The following is a 12,209-nucleotide window of genomic DNA, read 5'->3' as shown; positions in this document are numbered from 1 at the left end:
TTCTGTTGAATCAGACTCCATTTAATAGCAGAGTTAGGCCAGAATTGTTCTTACCAGACGTTTGATTATGCATGTTAGGGCAAGCTGCATACTCTGCAAGTTCAACCTGAAAAGGAAGAGTATTGTAATGAATCATGTTTTATTTTCTGATAAATTGTTTGAGGGATTCTGGCTCTATTTTGTTTTTGTCTTTTTGTCATTCTTATCATTGTGCAGTTCATGATTCAGTTGTTGAAGCTGTTTGGTTGCTGCTCAATAAAAGATTCTAGACTGATTATAGTTGCTTAGAATAACTCATTTTCGTTATGAGAGTGTGAGTCATAGCATTAATCATGTAACTCCTGTACCTATGAAGAGATGTTTGTTTCTTGCCCATATATGCATAATCCAGTATTGAATATTGTTACCCTCACAAAAACAATGAATTTTTCTCTCCATTAGAGGATAAAGCTATGTGAATCATACCTGGCTAGGTGGCTGGTTTCTGTATATGAACAAATATCTTGTATATGAAGTCCAATTAAGATTTTTGGGATCTAGTTATATAGTATATTAATTGTACGAGTATTTAACATGCCTGCTGGGAAACAACAGAATTTATGCGAGGGAAGTGATTTAACAGATTAACAGAGTTGGAAGGGACCTTATAGATCATCTAGTCCAACTTCCCACTCAAGCAGGAGACCCTACACCATTTCTGACAAATGGCAGTCCAATCTTTTCTTAAAAGTCTCAAGTGGTGAAGCTCCCACAACTTCTGAAGGCAAGCTGTTCCATTGGTTGATTGTTTTCACTGTCAGAAAGTTCCTCATTTCTAGGTTGAATCTCTCTTTGGTCAGTTTCCCTCCATTATTTCTTGTCTGGTCTTCAGATGCTTTGGAAAACAGCTTGACCCTCTCATCTCTGTGGCAGCCCCTCAAATATTGGAAGACAGCTATCATGTCTCCCCTGGCCCTTCTCTTCACTAGACTAGCCATGCCCAGTTCATGTAACCGTTCTTTATAAGTTTTAGTCTCAAGTCCCCTAATCATCCTGGTTATTATTATTATTATTATTTATTTGATTTCTATACCGCCCTTCTCCCGAAGGACTCAGGGCGGTGTACAGGCAAGAATAAAACAGACGGTACAATATACAAATTTAAAATGCAGTTAAAAAACTTATTTTAAAATTGGCCTGAGAAGTAAAATATATAATAAGCTAAAAAACCCCATTTAAAATTAATTTCTAAGAATTTAAAAATTTGTTAAAATCAATTTAAGCCAGCCCCGCGCGAATAAAAAGATGTGTCTTCAGTTCGCGACGGAATGTCCGAAGGTCAGGTATTTGGCGTAAACCCGGGGGAAGTTCGTTCCAGAGGGTGGGAGCCCCCACAGAGAAGGACCTTCCCCTGGGGGCCGCCAGCTGACATTGCTTGGCGGACGGCACCCTGAGAAGTCCCTCTCTGTGAGAGCGTACGGGTCGGTGGGAGGCATGTGGTAACAGCAGGCGGTCCCGTAAGTACCCAGGCCCTAAGCCATGGAGCGCTTTAAAGGTAGTAACCAACACTTTAAAGTGCACTCGAAAGGCCACAGGTAGCCATTGCAGTCTGCGCAGGAGCGGTGTTATATGGGAGCTACGCCGAGCTCCTTCTATCACCCGCGCAGCTGCATTCTGGACTAACTGAAGCCTCCGAGTGCACTTCAAGGGGAGCCCCATGTAGAGAGCATTACAATAATCCAAGCGAGAGGTAACGAGCGCATGAGTGACCGTGCACAAGGCATCCCAATCAAGGAAGGGGCGCAACTGCCGAACCAGGCGAACCTGGTGGAAGGCCCCCCTAGAGACGGCCGTCGAATGATTTTCAAACGACAGCCGTTCATCCAAGAGGACACCTAAGTTGCGCACCCTATCCTTTGGGGCCAATAACTCGCCTCCAACAGTCAGCCGCGGCTGCAGCTGACTGAATCGGGGTGCCGGCATCCACAGCCACTCCGTCTTGGAGGGATTAAGCTTGAGCCTGTTTCTCCCCATCCAGACCCGTACGGCTTCCACACACCAGGACAGCACTTCAACAGCTTCATTGGGGTGGCCTGGAGTGGAGAAGTACAGCTGGGTGTCATCAGCGTACAGCTGGTATCTCACCCCAAAGCCACTGATGATCTCACCCAACGGCTTCATATAGATGTTGAACAGAAGGGGCGAGAGAATCGACCCCTGCAGCACCCCACAAGTGAGGTCCCTCGCGGTCGACCTCTGTCCCCCTGTCAACACCGTCTGCGACCGGTCAGAGAGATAGGAGGAGAACCACCGATACACGGTGCCTCCCACTCCCAATCCCCCCAACCAGCGCAGCAGGATACCATGGTCGATGGTATCAAAAGCCGCTGAGAGATCTAATAGGACCAGGGCAGAGGAATAGCCCCTGTCCCTGGCCCTCCAGAGATCATCCACCAATGCGACCAAAGCTGTCTCCGTGCTGTACCCGGGTCGGAAGCCGGACTGGAACGGGTCTAGATAGACGGCTTCATCCAGGTATTGGGGTAGCTGTCGCACCACAGCACTCTCTACAACCTTCGCAACAAAGTGAAGGTTGGAGACTGGACGATAATTACCCAAAATAGCTGGGTCTAGGGAGGGCTTCTTGAGGAGGGGTCTCACCACCGCCTCTTTCAAGGCGGCAGGGAAAACCCCTTCCAACAAAGAAGCGTTGATAATCTCCTGGAGCCAGCCTCGTGTCACCTCCTGAGTGGCCAGTACCAGCCAGGAAGGACACGGGTCCAGTAAACATGTAGTGGCGTGAAGTCTCCCCAACAACCTGTCCATGTCCTCGGGAGCCACAGGGTCAAACTCATCCCAAATGGACTCAATGGTTGCTCTCCTCTGCACTCTTTCTAGAGTCTCAACATCTTTTTTATAGTGTGATGACCAAAACTGGATGTAGTACTCCAGGTGTGGTCTTACTAGGGCTTTATAGAGTGATATTAGTACATCACTTGATCTTGATTGTATCCCTCTGTTAATGCAATTTAGGATTGCATTGGCTTTTTTAGCTGCCACTGCTCATTGCTGGCTCATATTTAGTTGATTGTCCACTAAGACTCAGAGATCCCTGCACAGTCACTGCTATTAAGCCTGGTTTCCCCCAGTTTAAATGTGTACTTCTGGTTTTTCTTACCTAAGTGTAAGACTTTACTTTTCTCTATGTTGAATTTCATTTTGTTAAATAGGGCCCAGTGTTCAAATCTGTCAAGATCCATCTGGATCTTGAGCCGATCTTTTAGGGTGTTAGCTATTCCTGCCAGTTTTGTATTGTCTGCAAATTTGGTGAGTTCCCCTTCTATTCCCTCATCTAAGTTGTTTATGAAGATATTGAAAAGTACTGGACCTAAAATGGAATCTTTGGCACCCCACTGCTTACTTCTGTCCATATAGACTTGGACCCATTAAGGACTACTCATTGAATACGGTTCGTCAGCCAGTTGCAAATCCATCTGATGGTGAAGCTATCTATCCCACTTTTTTCTAGCTTATGAAGAAGTAGGTTGTGGTCTACTTTGTCGAAAACCTTGCTAAAGTCTGGTATTACCTACTTGAAATCATTTTCCTCTCCTCTAAAAGGTAGTATTTTGTGATAGCAGGGAATAAGATATTAGGAATGGCAAATTTTGTCAGTACCTGTAACATCCTCAAGCTCAATCCCTCCAAGACGGAGTGGCTGTGGATGCCGGCACCCTGATTCAGTCAGCTGCATCCGCAGCTGACTGTTGGGGGCGAGTTACTGGCCCCAAAGGAGGTGGTTCGCAACTTGGGCGTCCTCCTGGATGGACGGCTGTCCTTTGATGAACATCTGGCGGCCGTCTCCAGGAGGGCCTTTTACCAAGTCCGCTTGGTCCACCAGTTGCGTCCCTTCCTTGACCGGGATGCCTTATGCACAGTCACTCACGCTCTGGTTATGTCTCGGTTGGATTACTGCAATGCTCTCTACATGGGGCTGCCTTTGAGGTGCACCCAGAGGCTGCAGTTAGTCCAGAATGCGGCTGCACGAGTAGTAATGGGAGCCGCTCGTGGCTCCCACGTAACACCACTGCTCCGTAGTCTGCACTGGCTTCCTGTGGTCTTTCGGGTGCGCTTCAAGATGTTGGTTACTACCTTTAAAGTGCTCCATGGCTTAGGGCCTGGGTACTTACGAGACCACCTGCTGTTACCCTATGCCTCCCACCGACCCGTACACTCTCATAGAGAGGGTCTCCTCAGGGTGCCATCCGCCAAACAGTGTCGGCTGGCGGCCCCCAGGGGTAGGGCCTTCTCTGTGGGAGCATCGACGCTCTGGAATGAACTCCCCCCTGGCCTATGTCAAGTGCCTGATCTTCGGACCTTCCGTCGTGAGCTAAAAACATACTTATTTATTCAAGCGGGACTGGCATAATAGTTTGATTTTAAATTGGGGTTTTATTAATATTCTTAAATATTTTAAATTTAATTTTAATTATTAGCCGTTTTTGTAATTTTGATATGTTTTAATTTGTTTTAATTGTACATATTTTGTATTTTATCTCCGGCTGTACACCGCCCTGAGTCCTTCAGGAGAAGGGTGGTATAAAAATTCAATAAATAATAAATAATAATAATAATAATCCTGGAGGATGTCCTATTACAAAATTACATAGTCTCAATACTTCTTTTAGGTATTTTTAGACACATTCAGTCAGTCACAAATTTTTTATCACTTATAACTCATTCTCTCTAACTTGCTATTTGTTACAGTAATAAAAAGGTGAAAATTTATGAAGATCAATGGCTTTACATTTAGCTGGAGACATGACTATTGGGATGAGGTCTATTTACCAGTGGTGAAATCCAATTTTTTTTACTACCAGTTCTGTGGGTGTGGCTTGGTGGGCATGGCAGGGAAAAGATCCTGCAAAATCTCCATTCCCACCCCACTCTGGGGCCAGCCAGAGGTGGAATTTGCTGGGCCTCAGAACCTACTGGATATCACCCTTGCTTTACAGGCATATTTGGACCCTTTAATACCGGGTTTCTCAAGCTCAGCTGCTTTAAGATGTGTGGACTCCAACTCCCAGAGTTTCCCAGTTCCTGGGGAATTCTGGGAGTTGAAGTCCCCACATCTTAAAAGTGGATAAGGTTGAGAAACGCTGCCTTGGAAAAAGAATCCAAGTTTCAAAAGAGATGTTTTCTTCTGCTTCAAAAGACTTTTCCCCCCCAGAGATTGCACTGCATATCTGGAAGGGAGTTTGGGAAGAAGATATAGAAGAACTGGAGCAAACGGGACATTTGGGAAAAAATTCTTGCTTGACAAGGAAAGCTAACTGGAGCTGATCACGTCTTGCAGAAGTGGTTAAATGAAGTGGTAACACTCACTGAAACAGATCCTTGAGGCCAGAGCTGCAGAGGCTGCTGAGAAGCGGCTTCATGAGGGTGTTTCCCAAAGAAAGAGCAACAACAGAGGTTTGGGGCTTCCAGGCTTCTACCATAAGTCTCGGATCGGAAGAAACCATGTTTTTCAATCCGCCCCCTTTTCTAACCTTAGAGTGGTGGGGGGAATCACCAGGAGCAAATTAATTGCACCAGAAAGGGGGAAGTTGCAGGCTTGTAACCAATGGCAGGAAAAGACCAGAGGGAGAGTTATAGGCAATGGATAGAAATCAGAGCAAGTCTCTCACTTTTCCAGTTTCGCTTGATAATGCCATTGTTTTCTTGTAAGTGATAGTAAGATTTCAGAAAGCAGCTTTCAGGTCAATAGCCACGCTGCTGTTTTCCCATCTAACATTTTAAGTTATTTTCCAAAAGCGATTTATGGGTGTTTCTAGGTGCATTTCTTTCTTTCCCTTTCTTTTACCTTTAAAAGCATTTTTAACTAGCGGTTCCAGAGAACTGGTAGTAAAAACAGTGCTTTAAAAGTTTTTTAAAAGTTCCAACAATTGCACATCACTCAGCTGATCGTTGGAAATTTTTTTTTTAACTTTTTAAAGCATTTTTAAGTACTGATTCCGGACAACTGGTAGTAAAACAATAAAAACACATTACTTAAAAAACACATTACTTCCTGGTTAAAACCAGGAAGTAATGACAACTGGGTGGGTGGGCAGAACCTCATCCCGCCATCGCTACCAATTCTCCAAACCACCCGCCACGATTGCTACCGGATCACCAAACCAGGAGCGTTTCACCCCTGCTATTTACCACTTTGATTGTCAGGTGTTTGTTAACTATCTTTAGTATGTTCCAAGTATGTTGACAAGAACTCCCACAGTTTCTAACCAGCATGGTCTTCTAGGGCAGAAATCTGCATTATCATATACAGTTTAATCAAAGTAACAATACCTGACAGATGATAAAATATAAGCTCCAACTCTGCCTAATTATAAAAAACAGGTGAGGCTGATTAATGTATATCAAATTAATTATTATATCATATTATATATCAATTGTGTTCATCAATTGTATTATATATCAATTGTGATCATCAATTGTGTTGTAAATGTTGTACCTTGATGAACGTATCTTTTCTTTTATGTACACTGAGAGCATATGCACCAAGACAAATTCCTTGTGTGTCCAATCACACTTGGCCAATAAAAAAATTCTATTCTAAATTCTATTCTATTCAAAGTCTCCTTTCTGAAATGCTATTGTCCTAGAGTTATTATTTTTTTGAACTACATCTGACCACTGGATAATAAGAAAACTAGACTTGATTTTTTAGATTATTTTCAGGTCAGATACGTTAATGAAAAAATTGAAGAATAGAAATTTAGTGAGGATTCTTAAAGTGAAATTAATAAGTACTCTTATTCCTGTTCTTAAATCACTGCAGACCAAGTCTCTGGATAACTGTATGCCTTTTCGTAAAACAAGGAAGCTATCCTGTTCTTACTGGATGTTGACTGGGAAAATTTATAAATTATATTGAAGAAGTGATAAACAATGCCAAACTCATGCACTGTCCTTTGAGGCAACAACGTATTTTTGAAATAATGTATCTTTAAGAGAAGGTTCAGTTTTGCTAAATGGTAGCCTAATAGCCATATGTGGTTTTCTTCAGTAATATCTAGTATTCAGAATTGGGTGCTTTATACATAGAGTGACATGATGTTGTCAAAGAAGTTCTCTTTAAAAGCCTTAATGATATGGATTAGAGTACTATAATTGCCTTTCAAATAAACAGAATGATATTGCTGTAGCTTTGCTGACAAATAAACAATAAATATCAGGATCTGATTTGGTTTCTGCCTAACGACTCCTTGATTAGGTTTGGAACCACCGCAAAGTCTGTAACTGTTGGTTGTTCACTGTTTTAATGCAGTGATGTTGGTTGGGAAATACTGTAAAGGCCACCAAGATGTATGAAAGAGTAATGTGATTCTTCTCTAGAGTAGGGCTCTAGGGACCACATGATATATTTGAGAAACTTTAATAGAAAATTAATTATAGCTGATAGTGAATGGAGCTCTGCTGGATCTCTCATTTATCTGCATCCCTCTGGTCTAATAATGATTTTGGGAATTTCTGTACTTTGGTGTAGTCTGATTTTAAATTTCATGGGTTAACATTATAGGTAGAGATGTCTGATTTGTTACCTTGATAAATTTTATATTTATTATTTTTAAGGAATGCTAATACAACACTAACATTATTTAAGGAGGCAAATATCTTCACTAACTCATTCAACTTTGCAAAACTTTTAATTAGATATATTGCTTTGTTGTCCTCTTGTTTTTTCCAATAATAAATGGTTGTATCAAACTACTGCTCTTTTTTATTGTAAAACTGGTTGAAATATATAAAGATATTTGATTTGATTTAATGTCTAATATATATGTTTCTGTTGGTAGATTATAATATGGATTCAACCATATTTGCCATAATTTCTACACCTTTAATGTTACACTATATTCTGTATGATAAATGGAGCATATTAATATGTACTCCATTACTGTAGTACAGTAATCATTTAATTTCATGTTTACAATAAGGCAATGACTATATGTACCTTGCTCAGTTAGTAGTATCCAGAAAATTCACTGCACAAATAGCTTAAATTGATGGTAAGGTGAAAATAATTCCACCCTAGAAAACTACACATTGCAATATACTTCCCTGCCAAGGCCCATATGATAAAGGTGTTCTCTAAAATTCTCAGAAAAATTATTTCTGTGATGTAATCATTTTAGGATATCACAGGTGGTGCCGTGGTTAGAATGCAATATTGCATGCTGATTCTGCCCACAGCCAGAATCTGAGCAGAATCAGAATTTGTTCCTGACCGGCTCAAAGTTGACTTAGTCTTCCATCCTTCCAGAGATTGGTAAAATGAGGACCCAGAATGTTGAGGGTTGTAAAGAGGGGGCCAGAGAAGGCTGTAAAGCACTATGGAGCAGTATATAAATCTAAATGCTAATGCTAGTGCTATCCCAAGACATTGCTCTCTTGACTTGGGGTTTGTTTTTTTCTTTTGATAGACAAGATGATTAAGGCTAGTTTTACTATATTTACTTAACAATATTCCCCTCTCTAGAAGCCAGTACAAAAATGGAGCATAGAGAAACAAATCAATGTTGTTATACAGCAGATAAAAAGACCCTTCAAAAGCTGTGTCATAGTATATAGATTAATCAGTTGTAAAAAGAAAGGGTTGTGCAAATTTGCAAGTATTTGCCTGTTCTGATGCATGAAATGCTAGCATGAATGTGATACCTTTTCCTGATTTGTCCATCTTTATCATTGGAAAAATACATTTGGAAATCTACTTAGGAAACAGGAATAAACCTTTTCCCAATTACCATTTTGCAATTCACCATTCTTGTTTTGTGCAAATCCTTGGTGGTTTACCTGCCTTCTTTGGATAGAAAACTATTTCATACAAATGCAAATATTAACAAAGAGAATAGTTGTGAATACTTAAATGGCCAGTACTTGAAAGCCAGTATTAAATCCTTACTTTAAGTTTAAAGAGCTAGAAACCTTTGGATGCTGCTCCTTTATTTTAAGTATTTTGAATTTATTTTGAAGTATTATGAATCAAGTTTTTTTTTAAATCACCAGGTTCCCTTTGGCTAGATAACAGTGTCTCCTTGTGGTAAGATGAAGATATTGTGGAGGTGAAGGAAGGATTGTTTCCAAATTACAAAGGCCTCATATAAAAATTTATGGGTATCCTGGGACTTATCCAAAGAAAGAATATCTGTTCTAAATTTGAATCAATTATGTATGTCCTTATATTAAAAAAGGAAGAAAACATGACATTTGACAGCTTTGGATGCCAGGATAACAAACATGTAAAAGTATGAAGCATGTCAGAACATTTTAAAAAATGGATCTAAAGTTGGTTTAATAACTATGAAAATAAAATGGATTTTTCCTGCCACAAAAGAATTAAACATATTTTCTAGAAGCATTTTCCTAACAAGAACATTTTAAAGATGGGATGCTAAAATCAAGAATACTACCTCCATGACTGCTAGGACACCTTATCCTAGGTGGCGGGGCAACTAGAGGAAAGAATTAACAGATGACAATACCAGCACAATAGCCTGAGATGGAAAGTCTCCTAATCCCTCTTAGTTCTGTTGGAGAGAACCAGAATATTGAACCGAGTCCAGAATTAGCCGGAATGTAATGAAAATGTTATGCAAGTTTTGAGAGATACATTCCATGAAACTTTTTTAAAAGAAGTTTATATCCCCCTTTTCACATTTTATTCACCACTTACAATTCTGATAGTTTGCCTGCATTTCTCTTTATCTGCAGTCTAGCCTTGCCCTTTTGGTTAATAGCACTTACTAAGGGGATTTACTTTTCATTTTTTCTAAAATGATCCTCTAGTAGTGTTATATTTAGCTTTATAAAGTTTTTACTAGTTGAGTGAAGCAATCATCCTAAACTAATTCACTGAAAGCCGTGCTGGTCAACTGAGGTCACTTTTATATGTTTGGGAGCACTGAGGTTCAATCCAAAATTCTTTGGAAAGCTGATATTTTGCATTACAAATCAGACATGCCAATAAATAATTAAGAAACTCTATTGGCTGTTTTTTGAAATATTGATCATCTCAAAATAATTAATTGCAAATATCTAGATAATGATATGATCTCTAGATATGGCTCATAGGCATTCACAAATTCTCTAAATTGGAAACCTTTCAGTATTTGGATTTTTATTTACACTTTTTGTGTAACTTTTTGAAATAAGGCATTTCTCTTCCTTCACATCTCAATTTGGCAAAAGCACTCTCTGCAAGATACAAACTTATACTAAAATTATGAATAACTGCTACATCAAAATATATTGGCAATTTTCTGTTAAGCAATGAGAGATGTGAGAAAAAAATTGGGACACAGATCTTTACACTTCTCAAAAATTGAAGCATAGACTTCACAGTTATAAATAGAATTAATTAAATCAAGTGTGAAATAATTGGTCTCAAGCATGAATTTCTCCATGTAATGTTAAATGTGAAGGACCGGGGCCAAGTTAATTTCCAATTAAACTGAGTTATTGATCATGCTTATGCAGATGAATCTGATCAACTAACTCTGAGCACTAGATAAGGATTAATGGAATTCAAGAGGAATTAAACTTGATCTGCTTGTGGCAACAGAGAAATTCTAGGCTGATTCCTCTTTTGATTCCATCCCCACAGAATGGGACAACTCACCGTGGCCAACTTGCTATAGCTACCTTGCTGTGGCCATTTTGCCACGGCCAATCCATTGTAGCCATGTCGCCATGGCGGCTATCTTGCCACAGCCAACTCATTGTGAGGCAGCTTGCCACAGCCAACTTGCCATGGGCCAACATGCCATGGACAATTCCACATGGGATAACTCAATATGATAAATGTTATCCACTATTGTTTATTCAACATTATTTCCATTGAAAAAAATAATGCTGAAGAAACAGTGACGGATAACTTTTCTTGTGTTGAGTTATGCCATATGAAATTATCGGTGGCGAGTTATCCCACTGAAATTGGCCATGCCAAGTTGTCCCAGACCCACACCCTCAGACTCTGCCATTTCATCTCCTATAGGTAATATATTACTCATTGGAAGTGATTCCTTTGATTCTATTTTAAATTACATTTTAAGAAATTTTATTTTGCCTCAGACCAACAACCAATCTGGTTCAAGATATGATTGTTAAAATGGCCAGAGAATTTTCACAAGTAGAGAAAGTTAATATTTATTAACTTTAATATTTAATATTAAATTAATATTTAATATTTAATATTTAAAACTTATTTGCGCATGCCCAAGATGGCCACGCTGTGACGAATCGGTGAGGAATGGGGGCTTCTATCCCCAGCAGACTTTGGCAGGGAGGCCGTTTTAAACACTCCTGCCCCCCGGCCCAGCTGGACTGACGCTTCGCCAGCTGGGAGAGGGTTTCTCGCCCCCTGGAAGACCGCTGCTGGTGAAGCCGAGGCTTGAGAGAGAGCGGTTGTGGATGGCGGTGGGGAATCGGCGAATCGACTGCGAATTCGGCAGTGACTTCTTTGATGTGGTGGGGCAGGGTGGTGGCTTTCGGCCTTCAGCTCTCGATGGGTGACAGCGGGGTGGGGGTGGTGGCAGCGCCCCCCGCCCCCCCATGGAGCCGACCATGACGGCGGGGGTTTTCGGCTTTCAATGATGGGCAGCAGTAGGGACGGTGGTGGCAGCGCCCCCCCACCCCCCCGCATGGAGCCGACGATGATGGCAGGGGTGGTGGTGGCAGCCCCCGCCCCCCCATGGAGCCAACGACGGCGGGGGCTTTCGGCTTTCAACGATGGGTGGCGGTAGGGGCGGTGGTGGCAGCACCCCCCACCCCCACCCCCATGGAACCGGCGGGGGCGGTGGGGGCAGGGTGTGTGTGCTGCCACCACCGCCCCCGCGGGCGGTGGCAGCACATACCCTCTGCCCCCCATGGAGCTGACGACAGCAGGGGTGGTGGTGGCAGCGCCCCCCCACCCGTCCCCCTCCATGGAGCCCCCAAAGAGGTTTGGGGGAGTGGCATGGCCACGGTGGTGGTGGTGGTGGCAATGCCATTGCTGCTATGGCAGTGGCAGCAGTGCTCATCCAGCGGCGGCGGCGGATGTCCTTCTTCCCCCTTGGTCCTCCATGGGCCCGTCGGGAGCCTGGGTGGACTGGTTGACAATGGAAATGGCAGCCCCCCCCCCATGGAGCCGACCATGACGGCGGGGGCTTTCGGCTTTCAATGATGGGTGG

The sequence above is a fragment of the Ahaetulla prasina genome, chromosome 4, assembly GCF_028640845.1.
Source record: "Ahaetulla prasina isolate Xishuangbanna chromosome 4, ASM2864084v1, whole genome shotgun sequence".
Taxonomy (NCBI): domain Eukaryota; kingdom Metazoa; phylum Chordata; class Lepidosauria; order Squamata; family Colubridae; genus Ahaetulla; species Ahaetulla prasina.
This window is presented reverse-complemented; position numbering follows the sequence as displayed.